Source organism: Equus asinus, chromosome 26 (assembly GCF_041296235.1).
Source record: "Equus asinus isolate D_3611 breed Donkey chromosome 26, EquAss-T2T_v2, whole genome shotgun sequence".
Taxonomy (NCBI): Eukaryota; Metazoa; Chordata; class Mammalia; order Perissodactyla; family Equidae; genus Equus; species Equus asinus.
Window position 1 is genome coordinate 14,952,626 of NC_091815.1, and position 20,654 is coordinate 14,973,279.

A 20,654-nucleotide genomic window follows, 5' to 3' on the forward strand; every position below is an offset into this window, starting at 1 on the left:
ACAGATTTAAAACCAAACCTGATTTTTGTTTCATACAAGGAACAGCAAATAGATGACTTTCATTATTGTGAAGATAATCATCAATTCTTGTGGGTGAAAGAAACATGTACGCAGCTAAGAGAAATAGAGATAAATGATGAATCAAAGAGAATAAGATAATGGCTTTTAATAATGCATTTTTGAGAACTAATTGGTGTTTTACAAGTAGTCGGTATGGGTCTGGTGGCCACTCTCCAAATTCAGAATCCAGTGGTCATAGACCGCTCTGGACCGCCTATCTCAGCAACCCACCAAATTCTCTCCCTTTTTGTTTTATCCAGGGCCCAGCATGGGGTGGCAGGAGTGGCTGCTTTCATCATCTGTGAGGGATGATGTGTCTGCTGCTGGACTCACCTCTGTGATCTCCAGCTCCCAGAGCCAGATTCACCAGCTCTGAAAGGGAGGCCACCCCGTGCTGAGCTGAGCCAGAAAGATGAGGCCTTCCCATCCAGCCGGAAAGTCCCACAGATACCATCTCAGTTTCCAAGCAGATTGATGGTGTTAATTCTGCCGCAGCTATAGCCCACTCCACGGATAGAGAGAGTCACCGCTACCTGGTCATTCATCACAGTGACAGCAACCGCCCCCTTCCTACTTTTCTTGTTTTCAGCTGGGCTCTAACAAACTCTCATGAAGTCTGGGAAGCTTCCAGTTGATTCCATATTCTTCAGGAAAGCAGGTTAATAAATCCTTCCAAATGACCCTGAACATTCAAAGCTTCTTTCCCTCTGCTAGTTTAGAAAAGATCCCAGTGCAAAACAGAGCTGAACTCCTCTCCAAGAACTCCTCACCGGAGCACACAGTACTCAAGAAAAGTGTTGGGCTGAATGAGAAATAACACTCACATCTGCTCTGGCGGACTGGCTTAAGCACTTGGGAAAGGATATTCTCATAATTCCCAGAGTGGTAGATGGGAGTAAGGAAAACGATAGGGTACCGAGGGACGGAAATGTTGACGCAGATCCCAAAACACTTCTGTACTCAGAAAACATGTCCAAACGGAATGAGATATTGCTCTTAAGAACTAAATAATCTCAGCAATGGCCTCAAATGCTAATAATATATTATAAATCACACGTTGGAGGGTGGGTGAAATTCTGGAATTATCTTCCCTTGAGTCATTGCTAGGTCAAGGCAAATGGGCCCCTAGAGAACTGTGAAAACTTAGAATCTGTGTCAGAAAATCGACACAAGCACTTTTTGACATATATGTTTATTTTTTAGAATTCTTGCATAGAAGGTCTATTTCGTGTTTCCTCCTCTGTGACATGTACAGTCACAAGCCATGCATCTTATTATGCCAGCAGCAAGCTACTGACATCTGGTGTTTTCTCCACTTTTCCATTAAAATGTTCATAGTACCAGAAAGAAAGATTTAAAGATTCCAGAGCAATGGAGATTTGGAATATTGATAAATTCATTAAATTTAGAATTAGGCCCCAAAGCAGGACAAATGTCCAATAATTAAGGCTTGGATGAAGCATTTAGTTAAGACAGCGTGGCAAATTAGGGGAAGATGAGAAGTTTTAGTCTAACTGCTTCTCCCCAGCTCTTTTCTCACAGATACAAAACCATAACAACCTGTGGGATGCAAACCCCTGCCCCACATTCAGTGAAGAGGCCACAGCTGTTTCACGGCCACTGCTGGTTCAGGCCGCTGCTCCAATTCCCAGAATACAGCCAGGGATGAGCAGAAACAGACGGGGGAGGGGTGCTTTAGAACCACAGACTAAAGAGGAAGACCAGAGACACTGACTCGGAAAGCTGCAGGAACGGCTTGCTCTGGCTTAGAGTTTATTCTTTATCTCTGTCTGGCAATAAACGAACCACACTTTTAGTTAAAATTATACTCATTGTTACAAATTCTCTCTTAAAGCAAGCAAATTATACCTATTAGAAGACTGAAATTGCTAGAAAAACAACTAGCAAGGATGCACATTAACCCAGTTATTCTTGTCATGAAACACACAAAAAAATAATCGTATTTGTGGTCACTCTGGGGTGATTTTTTGAGACTACCTTGTGACCAGAGGCAATGCCTGGACTTGCCTAGACATTGTAAGGGCTCTTGCAAACATCGTTTGATTCGAGAAGGAAATAAAAACTGCATTTCCAGTTTCTTTAGAACCTGAAAAAGGTGAACACTGTATCAATTCTGTGCATGTAGGGAATTGGGTACAGCTAAGACTTTCCTCCAGGAAAAACTGGCATAAATATATTTCCAATAGTTAATAATTCTACAAATGTAGATGCAAAATTTTAAAATATTAACAAATAAAACAGTATATTAAAAGAACCAGTATATTGAAAGAATATTGTGTTACTCCCCAAAATTAGAAAGTTATTTCATAATAAGCATACAATAAATGTTAGGTGTTATGGTAAAAGATTTCCTAATGTGTGCTAGACACTGGTATAAGTACCTGATTTGCATTAACTCATTTAAAATTCAAAACAGCCTTAAACAATGGCAGTATTTTTATCTCCACTGAACAAATGCAGGCACAGAGACACACAGAGTTTGACTCTCTTGTTTAAGTCACATAGCACAGAGGTTGTGAACAATAAGCTAATAAAAATCATTTTATTTATTTATTGTCAATAACTTGCCAAAGTGCCCTTGGCAAAACTTTAACACCTATTCTTAATACGCTTTAGGAAATTAATATTAGAAGGATACCTCCATGGCAGAGACTCTAAGTGTACACCAAATTCTCGTGTGTTCCTCTGTGCTTTCGATTCCCCATGCACCTAATTCTGGCCGAGAGGATGAAGTGCCAGCGGTGAACCACCACGCAGGAGCTCTCCTTGCGCCCTCTCCCCTGCAGATGACCTCGGAGGAGCTGGCTCCAGGGGGCGGAGCTGCAAGACGGTGCACTGCCTGACGCAAGTTGGACGGCTCCTGAGGGAGAAATGAAATCTTTGTTTTGTTAAGCCATTGAGACTTCAGGAGCTTTTGTATTTTAACACCCAGAGGTAATTTCCTGGACAAGCACTACCAAAATATTGCAAAATATTGCAATAAAACAAATACAAAAAAAAAAAGAAAAGAAAGAATATCTCAAACCAAAATTCAGTAGCATGGTAGATGGGAAACACGAATAGCAGTAACGAGATAAAGATGCTGACTATGGTGCAGGGTATCACGTGAAACAAACAGAAACAACTCTGAAGACGTCTTTTGTCACAGTAATAACCACCTAGAAAATATAAAAAGAATCCCAATTTATTGACAGTAACAAGCATGTAGAATATTTATGAAAAGCTGACAGAAATGTCTCTGTCTAAGATGGAATATAAAACTAAATGTTATTATACTGCATATAAGTGGAAATGGGAATAAAGAAACATACTGTATCAGTCGGGGTCCCAGCAGGAAACAGGTGGCACGTTCCAGTGGGCTAGGTGAGGAGAGTTTAATACGGGGCTAATTACCGCGTGGGAAGAGTAAGGGCGCCAACAAACATGCAGGGGATGGTGAAGCGCTCCAGGGCTAGCAACAACAGGAAGTTGCTTCCAACTCAAGGCCAAAAGGGAAATGAGGAAAAAGCAACTTCAAAAACCTGGAGAGAGTTGAGGGACACAGCCGACAGAGAGACTGGTACCAGGAAGCTGGGAGGTGAAATCTCGCCCTCCTCCCACCTGCCGGTGTCTTGCCAGAGCCCACGGGCTGAACCCAGCGGAACCCAGGGCAGGAGAGCCTGTTGATGTCTTCCTAAAAATCAACCTCCTGGGAACACAGCAAGGTGGGAAAGTGCAAAAAGGAGTCTGCAGGGGTAAATGGACATAGAGCACCACACCATTTCCCTAAGTGGGAAATTGAACGAAAAATGCCAACGCTTCCAAATTAGTGTATAGATTTAATATTATTTCAATTATAACACTATGAGAATTGGGGAAATTTTATGAAACAGTTCTTAAATTCATCTGGAAGAATAAAGAGGTCAGACAGCAAAATACCAGCAGCAATAATAATAGTATAAATAAATGATAACGGAGAATCTTCTTTTACAGATAAATACATACAATAATGAAAGTCATTTGTACAAGTTTAACTACACTGACACTCACACAGTCACATATACACAAGCAAATTAATGAAATCCAATGAATGACTACATCTCTCTCACACTCGTCTGCATGCAGGGATGAAGACCAGAGTGTGTGAAGCAGGAGCTAACCTAGAGAAATGTGGGAAGGCTGCACACTTGTCGGCTGCTGTCTGGGCTTCAGCACTCACATACTCATACCCCCCGTCTTCAGATCTGAGTGTAGGGCAGATCGATTTCCGACATATGGGAAATCCATGCGCCAGCCTCTAGGATGGGAACCAAGTTTCAGGGACCTTCCTTCAGGTCAGCATCTCTGCTCACATGATGATTTCATTCTGTGGCTCTCTTCTCAAATCTCCCTTCCGTGTAACTGATCTTCCCCCATGATGGATTCAGATAAAAAGCTGGGTCTTCTAGGACAAGATCCCTTCACGAAAGAAGCACTAATTTTCTCCTCCTGTCACATCTTCTGCAGGTACAAAGCAAGAGCTGCAACATAGCATCCTCCACACTGCCACCCAGGGAAATTCTTAATCGACTCTCAGACAAATGGGCCATCAGTGTTTCATAGATGGATGGGAGGGTCAGGCCACTCATGACTACTGGGCCTGGCTCGTCTTCTCTTTTTTTCTATTATTTCTGGTCCCTTTTTTTGCAATCTCTCTGCTCTAATTGAATTGATCTCATAATTCACTTTTTTTTTTTAGTATCGCTCGTAAATAGCTTAATGAGGTCAAGGTTCTTAGTACTCTGGATGAAGAGGTGTTTGGAAGCTGAAGAACCACAGACTTCCTCCTTAAAGCTTACTACACTGCTATGCGGATGGGCAGACAGTGCCTCAACTATAGTCTAGACTTCAAGACAGAATACACAGGAATTTGGAAATTTAAGTATTTTGGTGTCTCCTTAAAAGGGAAAAGGAGGTCATGCTACACAGCTCTGGAGGGTACGGCTCATACTGCATTCTATGTACACAGCACGCTTAGAGCATGGCACCCAGGAGGGGCTCCCACTCACTTAGGAAAAAAAATGGAAAGAAACAACTTTTCTTATCTTGTTTGCATGAGACTCAACACACACTCTCAAATTCCACTTGGGATCTGCTGAAGAGAGACTGTTTCTGTGACGTTAGAGGGAAGGTGTAGCGATATATTGTCACTGTGTGTGGAGGGGAAGTGTAGGTAGGTACAGATTCTGATGCTGCAGCAAAGACTTTAGGCTCAACCTCTGCTTTGTCTGCCTCCGGGGTTCAGCCACCTCTGAGCACACCCAGAAAATGTATGCTAAGTCCTATGGGATTCCATTTACCTGAAGATTTAAGAAATTTCTGGGAAAGGGGAAGTCTTAAAAGAAGAAGGCATCACATGCAACCAGCTTGAATCAGCTGTAAAGAGTTTGCCGACACAAGTGGGAAATAATTCTGAATACAGACTGGAGTCCAGCTCCTGGAAATACCTTTGTGTCCTAGGTAGAGAGCGAGGGATACAAGTAAAAACCACAGATCTGTGTCGTGAGTGTCATACGAGACATGGGGCAAAGCAATTCTAACGTGAGGCCCGACTACAGAGAGCAGCTCGGAGGGAATGACCTGACTTGGTCAGTCACATGCTCCCCAGAACCCCGGCAGCCCCAGGGACCCAGCACGTCAGTGATGTAGTTGAAAATGAAGCACCAGGTGAGACAGCTGTTTGTGTCCTCAAAAGAGACACCTTAGAGAAACTCCCCGGAATATCAGGGGACCTTTCAAGGAGCTGGCCCGTACGAGCATGTGGTGACATGAGCCAGGAAGTCCACGCCACTACTGTCAACGTGACTCAACCTACACCAGCAGGCCGATATGACCTGGAGAAACAAAGAATATACTAGAAAAGCACTCTTCCTGTCATTAGGCCTACAAGGAACTGGGAAAGAGGTGTCAAGACCTCAGGTACAGAGGCGAGAGCCAGGAGAGTCAGAAATCTCTTAGAAAATGCACCCCACAGCTCCCAGCCTTTAGCCGGCACTGCCTGTCTTGGGACGTTAAACTATAAGGACAAAAAGTATCTTACTCTGGTCCTTTGATTCAGTATTCTTGTACCATACATAAATGTCATCAATGCCACTACTGACATACGCATGGAAAAAATGAGAAGTTCCCATTACAGAGAACAAGCCTGCTCTGTGTAATGCAGCTCAGAGATATTTACTACAGTCCTCACAGTGGGACACGAGTGGAGAACGAGGGAATCTGAGCTCAGAGTTATTTGAGCACTGTTTTCCTAGGAATCAGAGTGTCTCCTGCTCCTAGATGTTACTTGTTCTCTCTTTGACCTCCTCTCTTCCGACTCCGCCACTGTAAAACCTGACAAGGTTACTCGACACCTGTTAGATTCAGAGCATCCTGCTGAGGACTATGCCAAAAGAGGGGAATAATCCACAGCCCTGTTCTTAAGGAAACCCCTTTTAGAAAAACAAAAGATATGATTGCACACTCTATGAGAACAAAGGCTGTCGAGGTATTCTCAGCATGTGGCCCAGTGCGTGAAACATAGTGGTACTCAATAAGTTTTTAGTTATTTACTCAAAATTAAATCAAAATAATAAGATGACCTCTATATCAAGAGACAAAAGTTTGAATGAGTCCAGGAGAGGGAGAAACTAACTTTCTAGGGTGTGTGGGTGGGTAGGGGGTGGGAGAGTGGGCAGACACTGGCAACAGAGCGGCAGACCTGGGGCGACAACACAGGTGTCCTCATTCCAAGCTCACTGCCCTCCCCATACACAGCCCCAGCGTGAGTTTGCACTTGGGGTGGAGGAGATTTCTAATGGGGACTCCCTCTCAGGGACCTCCAGGGCTCTCTGCCTCCTGTGGTGGCAGTGCTGACCAGTATCCTGGTGAGGCGCTTGCTGAATGAAAGCCCCAGCTATGGGTTAACCTCCTCCGATGGTGGGCTTCGTGTGAGTAATGCAGAGGGCACACATCTACAGTCAGCCACCTGCATCAATGACTCCTGTCCTCTGAATGTGCTGTTGACACCTTATGTCCAGACGATCCTCCTGGACAAGTCTGAGGCAGGCCCTCTGGAAAGTCGTGGTCACTGAGGTGCTAGGCGGGGACTTTCTTGGAGCTGTTACAACAGCAGAGTATACATCTGGAGCGGCCACCAACTCCCCTGCCAGGACTGCGGCCCCCTTTGGTGGAGATGGGTGGTGGAGTCTCCTGGTCGTTAGTTAAGCACTACCAGCTCCAGGGCAAGGGCCCCTCTGGGCATGGAAAGAGAACCTGGTCCAGTGGGGCAGGAATCCGTCTCTGCTCCTGGGTCTTTCCGTGAATTTTCCCTTCTGGGAGCAACTTTGGACTTCTTCACCCAGCTCAGTATCTGGCTATCCCAGGCTCTCTGAATTCTGACACATTCCCCACACAGTGGCTGAGGTGACAGTGGGGTCTGATGTCTTCGTTTCCCATGCACTCATGACTGACATGAAAGTTTCCGTTCACAGGGACCTGCCATGACCTGTGCTGAGTTCTCACGAGGACGGATGCTCTAGCCAGCAAAGCCTGGGTTAGGCATGCCTGCTCACAGCCCCTGGCTCTGAGGGAGGGGTCCTGCGGACCAGAATGGTTTTCCACTGGGCTGAGTTGAGGCCATTTGGGCAGAACCATTTCTTTTATGTAAGTACTTTGGATTGAAGCTCTCAAGAAGGCAGACCCTCTCTACCTGGCTCCAGGCTGCCTCTTTAGAGCTATTAGTCACCCAAATTGACAGCAGATCTATAACTGGCACAGCAGCTAGCGTCTGGGTTCTGCTATATTTATTCAGTAAATGTTCTGTAAAATCATATTATGAAATCAAAGCAAGATCTTAATAAATCACAGTGTATGAGATTCACCACCATGATAAGGAAGACATTTCTGAGGGCAGAAATTGTGCCCATTTCCCAAAGGTGGGCCTTCCTTGGCACCATGAAATGCTGCTCCTCAGTCCCTGGAGCGGCTGAGAGTCCCGCAGCTCCACACCTCAGACGGGTGCTGTGGGATTGACCTGAGTTGTGAAATGTTCCTTAAATCTCCTTTGTTATTGAGCTCTCGACCCCGCTCCAGAATATGCCCACTTCCTGCCCACTTCCTCATCCCACTGCTCATGCTTTGGTTCAGGTTTTCCCAAATGTATGATTGTAACAGCTTCCCCTCTAACCGCCCTTCAGGATGCCTCATTTGCTCTGATGAAGTGCACGCCCAGTGCTGTAACATGTATTTCCCGAAAGTCTGCTCCAATTACTCCCTCTCCGGCCAGACACCTCCCACCGGGGTCCCCAGCCCCCGCCCTCCCTTCTGCGCTCTTCCTTGTGTCCAGCACACTGGCCCGCATGGGGTCAGAGGTCTCCCTTGTCCTCTCTCTGGGTTGAATCTAGCCAAGTAGGAGGCTTGGGGCTGGCACGAGACCCAGGTGAGGGAGGAGGATGAAGTCAGGACGTTTACTCTCCCCCTGCTTTTCTGCATGGTCATCAAGGCTGGTTGTCTCCCTTCAGCGAAGGTCACAGCTCCTCTGAAAGAGGCCTTCTCTCCACGATACTCTTGGCTGGTTCTGGAAATCACTCTCCGGATCTCTTGGGCCTAGGACAGTCACCAGACCCCAGTGACTGTGCTATCTGTGAGCTGCAGCGCATGTGGCCCCCACTCTATTAATAGTCCCTTTACAAAATCATCCTCTTGTCATCCTAATTTCAGTTTACCATCCTCTTCCTGCCCTGCCCTAGACGGACACACTTGCTTTTCTAAAACCATCCAGGGCTTCTCATGACACCCACAGAATCTCATTCCCTCTTCTTACCGCTGGCATCTTTTTCACGATGTTTGTCATATCCTTAAACCACTTGCAACATTATTTAATACTCTTCTTTGTATATACTCCTCTTTTACTTCAATAACTATGTTTTAAAAGGAAATTATAACTACCAGAGACAGAAAACTAGTATCATTTTCCATAAATGAACTATAACCATAAACATACAGTCATACATCGCTTAACGATGAGGAGATGTTCTGAGAAAAGTGTCGTTAGGCGATTTCGTCGTTGTGTGAACATCATAGAGTGACCTACACAAACCTGGATGGTACAGTGTACTGCACACCGAGGCTGCATGGGACTAACTTTACAGGACCACGGTCATGCGTGCGGTCCCATGATCACGTGGTGTATAGTAACTATACAAAGCTGTCATATTGCATTCTTTGTATTGTTGCTTAAGGCTCTAAGTCTGAGGCCTGCTCTCACTTTGGTAAAAAGGGAGATTAACAGATGTTAGGGCAATATTAAAGGCACATTCCTTAGTATAAAAAAGGACCAGGACTGAATCACATGTGACAGTTACCTACTTTCACCTCCACACTCTCTTATGTAGGGTCCATAAACCTGTAACTTTCTGTCACACCCCACCAGTGATGTCCTCCCATGGTTTGGGAGACACTGGCTCAATGGATCAAACACAGCCCATTAGTTAGGCACTGGAGGTCCTCCCTTGCTGCGAGGGCAGCCAACCTTTCTACCTTCCTCTCCCCCTCACCAGCTCTACCGCAGCTGCGTTCAACTACGTGACACCCTCCATGCCCTCCCTTGGCTTTCCTCCCTCTTACCTGTTCACAGTGATGTCCCAAAGCTGCTTATCCTGCAGGGCCTGCCCAGGGGTCACCTTCGCCGTCCAGCTTCCTTCATCCCCCAGGCCGAAGCCTGCCTCTGCCTGGCCTGTGCTCATAAAGCACGTGGTGGCTCCTCTCTCCTGCGGCCTCTGTCTCCCTAACTTGGGCTGGGGTTGTCCTGTGCTTCCCATCTGTCTCCTTCCATGTCATGATCCTGTAAGCAGAATGAAAAAACAATAGGAGAAGTTGAAAATTGTGTGAATTGAAGCCCTAACTAGCTGGTAAATAGATTCTTGCTTCCTTTGCTGGCAAAATCAGCATGCAAGACCGTTACCTGAGTAACCCTCCCAGGACAACCCACTTCTGGGGGCCATCTCTGCCACTGAAAATTACACAGTGCTCCAGTCGGTGTTTTGGTAAGTTTCCTGCTCTCCTTTAAGGCAGATCAGACAACAAACATAGGACGGGGCCGAGATAAGGAGCTACCAGGGCTGAGATTTGGCCCCACGGCAGTGACCTTCCACATCCATGAAAGTAGGTCACTTTCTCACCTGCTCTGGGCTTCAAGGCCTCTGGCGACTCATACAAAATCCATCACCCGGAGACCTGCATCTGAAAACAGCACAACTAGGGCCCCAGAGGCCCACTGCGGGGTTCAAGCCGGCTCAGCCCTTCACAAGCTACGGGTTCTTGGAAAGATCCTCACACTCTCTGCATCTCAGTTTTCTCAACTCTAAAATGAGCCTAATAAGAGTGCCTCTCTCATTAGGTGAGAATTAAGTAATTTAATGCATATCAGGTGACCAGGGTGGCATTTCACATAACATGCCTTCCAGGTTAGCAACAGTCAGATGGAGGAAGAGAGAGAGCAGGAAGGGCCAGCAACACCACCATCCCCTTCCTGATGACAACAGTCCCTGGTCAGCCCACAACTGCCCAGAAGATGCCTCCCGATGTGCCCTCGCTGATCTAAGAAGGCAGAGAGCTCCTGAGGACCAGGGTGCTGTGACTCTGTCTCCACCACAGGCATCACCTTTTCCTTCTGGAGACTTCTGGGGGGGATATCCCCATACTCAAAGTCAAATGCAGAGTGGTATCATATCTTGGAAGACAAATGAAGGGAAAACTTGTCTCCCGAGTGGCTCGCCCCTGATTCCTGAGGACGGGGCAGTCATTCTTTGGCTGTGCATGTACCACTTACTTCACTTTTGTAGTATACGGATCATTGCATGATATTAATGATTCCACTTTCAGCAGATAGGTACTTAGCACCACCATGGCTGGGTGCTCTGCTGGGCATGGGGGTATGTTGGTGAGAAAAGCAGGCATGGTTTCTGCTCCCATCAAGTTCACTGCTGTTTGGAGTCTTGTCTCCCTGATTGAACTGTGATCTTCTGGAGAGCAGGACAGGGTCCAGATTATCTCATTGTTTTCTGAGCGTCTCCCAGTGCCTGGCTACACAGTCGGATGTCCTAGGGCACAGTCAGCATAGATGGAAGCCAGGGCTTGCCAGTAGCTGGAGCCTCACCATGAGTGAGAGACACCCCAGCGAATGCTGGAGCAAGGTCTGACCGTGGTCCTCCTAGGTACCTCTCAGGTGTATCAGCTGGCTGGGCCTGTGTCCCAATGCCTGCTGCCCAAGGAGCAGGGGTGAGAGCCAAGGCTGACCCAGGCCCAACTGCCAAGGGGCGAATGAAGATGGGAGAGCCCAGGCCTTCAGGGCTGTGAACTGGGTCCCCTCTTTACAGTTGTGGGAGGTTGTGGAGAGGGCACGTTTTGTCCCTGCTGCTTGGTCTGCAGCTGTGGCAGGTAAGAGTGGGGTCACCCTCCTGTTGGTCTCAGTGTCAGTCAGGGTCTGATCTAGAAGGCAGAGTCCACTCAAAGTGTGTCTAACAGAGAAAATTTAAGGCGAGGCACTGATTACACAGGTGATGTGTGAGCTGAGAAGTCAACAGGGACAGTGGGGGAACCAGAGACGAGCAAGGCAGAGTGACAACCACCCCAGGGCTGGTGGAGAAGTCTGGGAGCTCAGGGCCCAGGTCACTGGTGGATGCTCAAACCAAGCAAACTTGTCCAGTGGGAGCTGGGGCTGTGGAAGGGGTGGAAGCGCTGCTGGGTCCCCTCCCCTCCAAGGTAGAGAGAGGAGGAGAGACCCTGCTCCCCTCTGTCCTCACTCCGAAATCTTACTACAGTTTCCCGTTGGCTGACCAGGTGGAGGCCAGCTCACACAGGAGCAGGGGTGAGCCCCCTTCATGCAAAGCAGAGCAGGGGAAGAGCAAGAAATGGCTCTGGGAGCAAACAGCCCTGAACCAGGACAATCTGTGTGTGACGCTGAGGATGGAGCCATTAGTGTGGCTAAGAGCGCAAGCTGTGCCTCCCGGCTTTGTGGAAAGGAAAGGCTTGCTCCTGAGGGGGAGGGCCTCACACTGACCTCGCCTTGGTGAATTCAAGGAGTCAGCGAGCACCTTGACGCATCGTTCTGGTGGCCTGAGGAGTCCTTCAACTGTATGTCTGTCATCCATTCTCTCCAGTTCACAGGACCAGAGTTTTGCACATGTTCAAACTCACTGCATCCTCTTCAGATCCTCAGGTGTTTCTGGACATGTTACCATGGAAAAAGTCCCAAGATGCCGGTTTTGAGTGGAAATAAGGTGTAGGACAATGTATTTTAAATTATCCTGTTGAAAAGAAAAAGCACAGAGTAAATCAAGAAATGTTCTACAAAATCCTAACAGCAGCTGTCACTATAGGACGTCGACAAATGACTGTGTGAGTCTGGCAGTGGGTGGGGAGGTGGGACAGCCAGGAGGGCTTTCGCTGTGTGCAGTATTTCACACCGCTCTGAGCCCAGCAGGAAGGTCAGGGCTCTGTCGGTCGCCTTCTCCAACGCCGCTTTCTCCTGGGGTGCTGTGGCCTGGAGAAGGCATTTATTTCTTGTAAGTTGAAGACACAACGTTCTGAGGCCTGCACGCCAAAGTGTCTTGTTGATGGGAAAGCTGTACCTAATAACAATGTGGAATGAGCTGAAGGACCCAGGAAAAAGGAGGGAAGTTGGAGAATTTCTCATATTCCAGTCAACGTGGGAGGTTGACCACTACTGGACAAGATGATGGGAATATGGACAAAGGGGGAATGACTGAGTGACTTCTAGAGGTCACAATCCTTAACCAACTAGTCCGAAGCTGTCACTGTACTTTATTCAAAGCCCTCTCCCCACCCAGGCCTGTGACAGACATATGTCTTATTCAAAATGTACACCAGCGGAAAAATGGGCTTCATTTGAAACTGACTTTGTTGGCTGTATCTTTTGCACACAGTCAGGGAGCCTGTCCTCTGGAGACAAGAGCACAGGCAGAGGAATGAGATGTGTCCCTGTGCAGAGCAGCCATCTCAGTGGGGTCTGCATCAGCTGTAGTCCCAATAGGAAAGAGCATGCTCAAATTAGCATTGTTCGAGGGAGGTTCATGCAAAGAGAAAAATGGCAGAAGTGCAGAGGTCTGTGGGGAAATCACAAGGGCAGGAACCAGGCCAGCAGGTGCAGAGGGGTCACCACCCGAGGGCCGAAAGGGACAAGAGGAGGGTGGTTACAGGACCACAGAGCACAGGCCCCTTGAGGCGAGCACAGACCTTTTCTCAAAGACAACGCCACAGGAGGGAGGGACCCTTCTCACAAACGCCAGTTTCCTGCCGATTCCTTGCTGGCTGAGCCCAGGACTCGGGCCAGGGGTGGGATACACACCCTGCCCACTAGGGCAGGGACGAGGGGACAAGAGTGGTGAGGGGGCCTGGAGGTGTGACTAGAAGGCAGCACAGATGGCTCCTGAGAGCAGGCTGGCTCCTGAGGCCTTTGTATGGGGTGGGGAGCCTCGTCTAGGTGTGTAACATGGACACATGGTGGGATGCACGCAGCAGAGGACAACATCAGTGACTGGATGGGGGGCACTTACGCTCGTGCCGTGGGAACATTCCATTTTTTCCACAGATTCCATTTTCAGTGGGATCGCATTCCTTGACACCAGAGGGAGAAGGACAGGTGGGTTCAGAGGGAGAAGCGGCTGCTCACACTTTGATCCGTCCTTGCGCTCCCTGGGCATCTGAAGACAGAGTTCTTACCTATCATTATTAGTCACAAGCACTCAGGAGCAGGAGATTGCAATTCACCTTGCCTCCTGTGTTCGTGACTGTTTGCTGGGCTCCACAGAAAGCCTTTCTTCACCCAGGTCCTCTCTCCAGAGATGCTCCTCCTTCTTTCTTTCTTGCATTCCTTCCCTCCTTTCTCATTCTCCCATCACCTATTTCTCTATTTTCATTCTCCGCTCTGACGGGTATGACAGCAACGTTTCTGAAACACAGACCTGCTGCTGCCTCTTCTCCCTCTGCTTCTGCTCCCCTCTGGAGAGTAATTTGGTAGTCCCTGGGGCACTGCCGATGTGAACCGCTCACCCATAGCAAGAGCTGCCGTTGGCCCCCCAAGAACAAGTACCGCTGCTCTGTGGGCCCTGACAGCTCCCCTCTCCCTGGCTGCTGAGCTCTCAGGTCTCCTGCCCACTGCCGCGTTTCGCCTGTGCACACGGCACACATCCGGCCAAACTGCAGTCCCCAAATGCCGCTTGTGTTTTCCCTGGGCATCCTTCTGCCGGGGGTCTCCCGCTACAGTTCCTCTTCCTCATTCTCCCTCCAGGAGCCTTTGCTGTTGTTGATTTCACCCTTCCCAACGAGCCCAAATGCTCTTTCCTTTATGAAATCTTCATTTAACTCCTTTCTTGGTGTTTGCTCAGCATTTTGTATTAATCATTTTCTCCTCCACATTCGCAATTCCTTCCATATTCTCTGTTGCCTAGGGGTACCACCATCTTCCCAGGATTCTTAAGCAGAAAATGAAAACAGGGAGCTATCTCTGCCATCCTGGTCTTGCTGTTTTGGCCCTCTAAGTATTTCTCAGATCCACCCCCTCTCCTTCCCTACCATCACTGCCCTACGCAGACGCTTGTCATTTCTCTCCCGGACCATTGCAACTGCCTTGCATTGGTTTCCCTGCCTCCAGTCTTCCTCCTCTCCAGTCTGTTTTCCACTCTGCACTGTTCCAATCCATCTAAAACACACACGTGACCTTGTCTCCTCCTGCTTAAAAACCTTTCACCTGCAGCATAAAGCCCAGCGGCCCAGTCTGGAGCCAGCCTTCCACCTTTCCAGCCTCACTGTTGACACCTCTCCTCTAATTCTCCCTCTCGAGTGGTGGTGTTCAGTGCAACCCAGAACACGATGCCGGCCCTGATATCAGTTCCCCCACATTAAACCAAGCATATGTGGGGCTAAAACCAAAGCACTCTTTCCCTGCTTACTCCCCAGCTCCCTGGCTCCAGAATCCACTGTCCACCATGCAGACGGACAGCCAAGGACAGCCGCCTGGATTCCTTGTCATCTCCTCCTCCCTGCAAATAGCTTCCCAAGGCCGAACGCAGGCTGGTAGGAAAGCTCCGACCAGCAAGGCCACTGACTCCGCCCGCCATCCACAAGCAGCCACATTCCTCACAAACCTTTAAAGCCCCTCGCCTCCCTTCTTTCAGGGAGACAAGATGAAATGACACAAATTGGAAGGCTCACTCTAGCCTCCCGGCTGATATCATCCAAAATAAAAACGCTTTCCTTGCCATAAGCCTGGCGTTCTGGTTTTCATTTGGCCCCTCTTGTGTGGCAGGTAAGGAGCCTCTGTTTGTAGGCAGTAGCAACAGTACACTGTCTGCCCCCTGTCCCCTGGCACACGCAGTTCTCTCTGCACGAAACGCCTCCTACGCCATCTCCTCATCCCAACGCACGCACGCACGCACACACACAGCCTCAGCTCGGTGAACTCCTTCTCATTCTTGAAAACCCACTTCCCTCTTTCCACTTTTCACTCCTGTTTGGCAGCATCTAGCACAGGGATCTACGAACTACAGTCTGCGCACCAAATCTAGGCTGACGGCTGGGTTTCCGTAAGGAAAGTGTAACTGAAGCCCAGCCGGAGCAGTCGCCCGCACGTCGTCTCTGGCCACTCCTGCGCTGCAATGGCGGAGCTGAGCAGCCGCTACGGAGACCACAGATGTTTACCATACAGCCCTTCACAGGACACCTCTGCCGACCTGTGATCCAGCACATTGCAAATGCATGTGATTTTATGACCCAGTCACTCTCCCTCTATACATATATATATGTACATATACATTTTGAGTTTTGGGTGAAAAACAAGTTGCACAGTGAAAATCACAGAATGGATACAATGTATGTACGTGCAACATCACACACAATCAACACTTGGATATACAAACATACATGATACAGAATGTTACAAACAGGCAGGAAGGATGCATATTGAGTACATGACAGCGGTTTCCTCTGGAGAGGGGAAAGAAGGAACTCAGGCTGCTTGTAAAGGGTTGTAGCTTTATTTTTACTTTATTTCCTAAAAAAAAACCAGAGGTAAATATGACAAAATATTAGCATCTAATAATTCTGGGTGGTGGCAAAAAGGACCTTTAGTATCTTACTTTAGTACTTTAGTAATTTCAAAGTTCTCAACATAAGCACAAGCCCTCTTCAGATCACGTCCCCTACAGCCCTTCTCGGTTCCTTCACGTCCACAGGCCTGCCCCTCTGTTCCTTCCACACACTTGGAAACACAGCGTGATGAAAGCCATTACCAATACGGTCACTTGTATGGTCGTCTTCCTCCAGGATGTGAGCCCCATGAGGACAAGGACATGCCATAGTGGACGTCCCAATTGAATTCTATTTACCTTTCTTATGGCAAGAACCAAATTTTACTCTGCTTAATTGGTAAGTAATTTTTCTTACCTCTCCTAAATTAGCCAGGAGTTCCTTGAGGCGAGGGATCCCCGCAGCCTGGCGCCCAGCTGTCACTCAAGGCAGTGTCGTAGAGAGATCAGGGTGCAGGGTCCAGGGCTCGGCTCAGGACAGCCGACCCCAGCAGAGGCATAGAAATGAGCCCAGTTTTAACTTCCATAACTGCCCCTGGTGAGGATGGACACAAAGTAAAAATGATTAATGAACCGGAAAACAAGGAACTTGGAGAAAAAATTAGAGGAGATCAGATAGTTTTTACCCAAAGTAGAGCCTAAAAGGCAAGCGTGTAAAGCCCTGCCACACACCCATCATGTTTCCTCTGCTCTCTGGCCACTGTCTCTGTTTTTCTTTCTGGCTCCTCTTGCTACGTGACCATTAACCGTTAGCATAGGCAGTGGTTCTCAAAGTGTGACCCCAGATCAGCAGGATCGGCAATGCCTGGGAGTTTAGGAGAAATCAGGTGCTTGAATCCGAAGAATCAGCCTCCTCAATGAGGAGGCCTGTGTCCAGGGCCCGGCACACGGGCTGCAAGCCTCCTGCAGCGCTTGCTCAGAGGCGCCCTGGGTCTGGGGACCACGGCTGCACGGTGTGTTCCTGCGCCCATCCCCTCCACCCACCACTCTGGTCTCCTGTCTGCGCAAGTTCATGGTCTCCCAAGAAATCCACTACTACCCACGAACAAAGATTCCTGAACTCAGACCTCCAGCACAGACTCACCCCTGATGCTAGCCCGTGCCCGTGGCCCCTGCTTGACATCTCTGCTTCGATTTCCTAAAGGCTCTGCTCGCCGCTGTGTCCTGGGGGTGCCCTCTCCCCAAACCTGGCCCTTAACCTAGCTGAGTTCACCATCATCTATCTGTCCATATGACTAATCTGGAAACCTCTCCTGTTTCCTGCTCCCTTCCTTTACCTCATTCGCCGCCAATCCCCTGCTATTTTACCTTCTAAGCACCCACCATATGCATCCACTCCCACGACGACTGTCGCTCTGCTGACAGAGGGAATCTTCAGACATACAAGTGCATCCTGACCTCCCACTCATTGTGACCCACCAGACCTTGCCCAGTCTGGCCCTGCTGCCTCTGATGACAGCCGCCCCCTTGCAATTTGAACCCAGACACACAGCTGGGTTTGTCAGAGAGGTCAGCTCTGTCCTTCACAGGCTTCTGTGCACACAGTCGTTCCGCTGACCCTGTCCCCTCACTGTGTCCTCCCTCACTGCTTCTCCCCCTGCTGTCTGCCACCCCCGCTTCACGACAGCCTCAAGGGAGCCCCCTCTCCGGCAGGCGCTCGTCATCAGCGTTCTGTTGATGCACACCAAGTTACGCACACGTCGAGGGCAGCACCCGTGTCCCAGCTCGCCCACCTCCTCAGCCAGCAGTCTGCCTCAGGTGCCTGGGTTCTCTGCCCAGAGCTCTCAGTGCTGAAGCCCAGGTGCTGGCCAGGCTGTGCTTCTGGAGGCCTAGGAAAGGGTCTGCTTCCAGCTGCCTTCAGGCCTCAGCCAGATCAGCTCCTTGCGGCGGTGGGCTGAGGCTTCCTTCCCTGTAGCCATCAGTCCAGGGTGCTCTCCGATCCTGGAGGGGTCCACATTCCTTGCCAGCTGGTCCCCTCCATCTTCAAGTCCAACAACAGAGTCCCCCCACGTCAAATCCCCCTCATGCGCCCATCTCTATTTGCCGGAAGAACCCAGTTCCTTTTAAGGATTCACCTGATTAGGTCAGGCCCGCTCAGGATAATCCTTATATTTTAAGATCAACTGATTTGAGACCTTAATTATATCTGCAAACCCCTTCACAACAGCAGAGTCTTATTTGATTGAGTCACTTTGAGAAGGTGTGTGCACCAGGGGTGAGGACCTTAGTGGCCATCTGAGAGGTCTGCTGGCCACACGATCCTCTGACATTTGATTCGTGCCGGTCTCCTCACTGGCTTTCTAACTATGTGTTCCACTCGGCCATCCTTCTTCCAGGTCGGGCCTGATATTTCCGTCTCTGCGTCTCTGTCCACATGATGACCTCTGTCTAGGATGCCCCTGCCATCTTTGCAGGATGCCCTCTGAGGCTCCTCTGTTGGTGGCAGTCCCTTCTCCTTTGTGCCCATAAAACACTTTTCTCACGTAGGACAGCATGCTGACACTGTTGAGGCTGGCGTCACTGCTGCCGAGCTTGTCAGCCGTTAGCCATTAGCCCGGGTGCAGTGCAGCGAGCACAGCTCACTCCTTGCTGCCTGGCCCCGCCGCACCCAGGCCACAGTAGGGGAAAGATTGGATTTTCAATACAATTACAAAGTGTACTGAAGGAAACTGAACCCAGAAATATCCAGACTGCCTATGAGAGGTGATAAGAGACCAAGCGGGATGGGAGGAGGGAACAGGAAATGGAGGACTAATGAAGGGAGGAGAGCCGGGGACCCGGGGCCTCCACACGCAGCCTGTCGCATGGCCTCTCCCCAGTCACCAAAGGTGGCTGAAGTTGGTGCCACTTGAAGTCGCCTTGCCTCATCTTGGCCACTGAAACCACTGCTGTGAACAAGATACCTAAGGGCAAAGGGGCCCGCTTAAAGGGGAGACCAGCCCATCCTCTCCCGTGGCCGTAATTAATTATCTCACAAAGGAGCCGGGCCTCAGCAGAAAAGATAGAGGTTTAGACTATAAAAATTTTCATGCACGATAAAATCGGAACCTTTTAAAGCTAGTGTATATCTCAGCTGCAGTTCAAGCTGCGAGGGCAGGGAGAGGAGAGGAAATGGCCCATCACTCAGGAAGCACCTGGGCGGACGCCAGGGGCACTTCACACGCTGGCCTCGGGAGGGATGGGGGTTCAGCTCAGGGCAGGCAGGGCGGGGCCTCTCCCTGGGCCCCTACTCGTGCTGGCGGGAACCCACGCCTGGGGCGGCAGGGGCTCCCGCAAAGCTCTGGGAGAGCACGGCGGGAGGGAGGGCAGGCCCTGCCAGCGCCTGGTCCGCAGCCCCTCAGCGTTCAGCGGTCCCCAGGGGTTCTGTTCGTTCAGCTGCTCCCTCGTGGTTGCCATGCGGCAGCGAGAGAAAAGGCGGCACCGTGGCACGCGCCAGGGGTGGGGCCGCCGAGGGCCACGCCCGGCTGAGGACGCCCGGGTGACCCACAAAATGACGAGGGCACAGTCAAAAGTAAACGAGACATTTTATTTTCTTGAACCTTTTCTATTGCTATGGCATCATGTCCGTAAAGTTTTAAATTTGTATGCAAAAATAAAATCCTAGAGGAAAAGGTGTGGGGCTGCTGAGATGTCTGCTTTTGACTGTCGTTGTACGAGCTCAGTGTGATCGCCACGCAGCCCCGCACATCCCCGGTGGCTGCTTCCCAAAAGAGGAGGAAGCCGCGGGTCCCCGCCTCTGCCGAGGCCTCGAGGCTGTGGTCCTGCGGCCGCCGCAGAAGTCATCGCTCTGCCAAAGTCGCTTCTCATACTCCACGGTGCCCTGTTGCATCCGCGGGGACCTGGGCCCCACACACTGCTTAAAACTGACCATAAAACATTTAGAGCTGGAGATGTTACACTGAGATGCTTCAGGACGTACACCTTGAACCAGCACCAGTCTGGGTGCCCGCTGGCCTGCAGGGTGTCCCTCGCAGGCGTTCACTCCTCGGTGGTCAGTTACCACTGGGAAATGAAGAGAGAAACGAGGCCTTCAGGGGAGGCGGGAGGGAAGTCTGAAGTCAGCTGGCTCGGGACACATATAAATGTGTGTTTTAAAGTGGTGGCTCATGGTTATGAAAACCCGGAGCAGGACCTGCCAAGGAGCATGGACTTTAGGGCCCGTGTGATTTCTGTTTGTTTTGTTTTTACAAAACTAGTGAATGATTTAGTGATAGCTGGCATTACTGAGCGCGTGAGGCTGGAGGGGACAATCCAAAGCTCACCTCATCTACCCTCCCCATTGCCACTAGAGGCCAGGGCCCAAGTCCTTCTGAGGAAGCTGCACACAGATTGATGAGGATTTTAGGCTGGTTAATTTTAAAACTGCAGATGAGAAGCAGGCTCCGAGGAGTGGAATTTGCTCGCCCTTTGATGAGAGACAGTTGCATTTGTGAAGGAAATCTCCATGCCTCCCTTTCTGCCCCAGGAGGA

At 49.6% G+C, this 20,654-nt stretch overlaps 1 long non-coding RNA gene across 1 annotated transcript; it reads right to left on the reverse strand.

Moving 5' to 3' along the window:
• Positions 1-1,090: 1,090 nt before the first annotated feature.
• On the reverse strand, positions 1,091-14,471 carry LOC139042193 (uncharacterized). Its single transcript, XR_011498619.1, has 4 exons — positions 13,656-14,471; positions 12,140-12,386; positions 9,706-9,922; positions 1,091-2,941 (listed from the first exon to the last, which is right to left on the reverse strand). It is a non-coding gene; the product is annotated as an uncharacterized lncRNA (long non-coding RNA).
• Between the last annotated feature and the right edge of the window lie 6,183 nt (positions 14,472-20,654).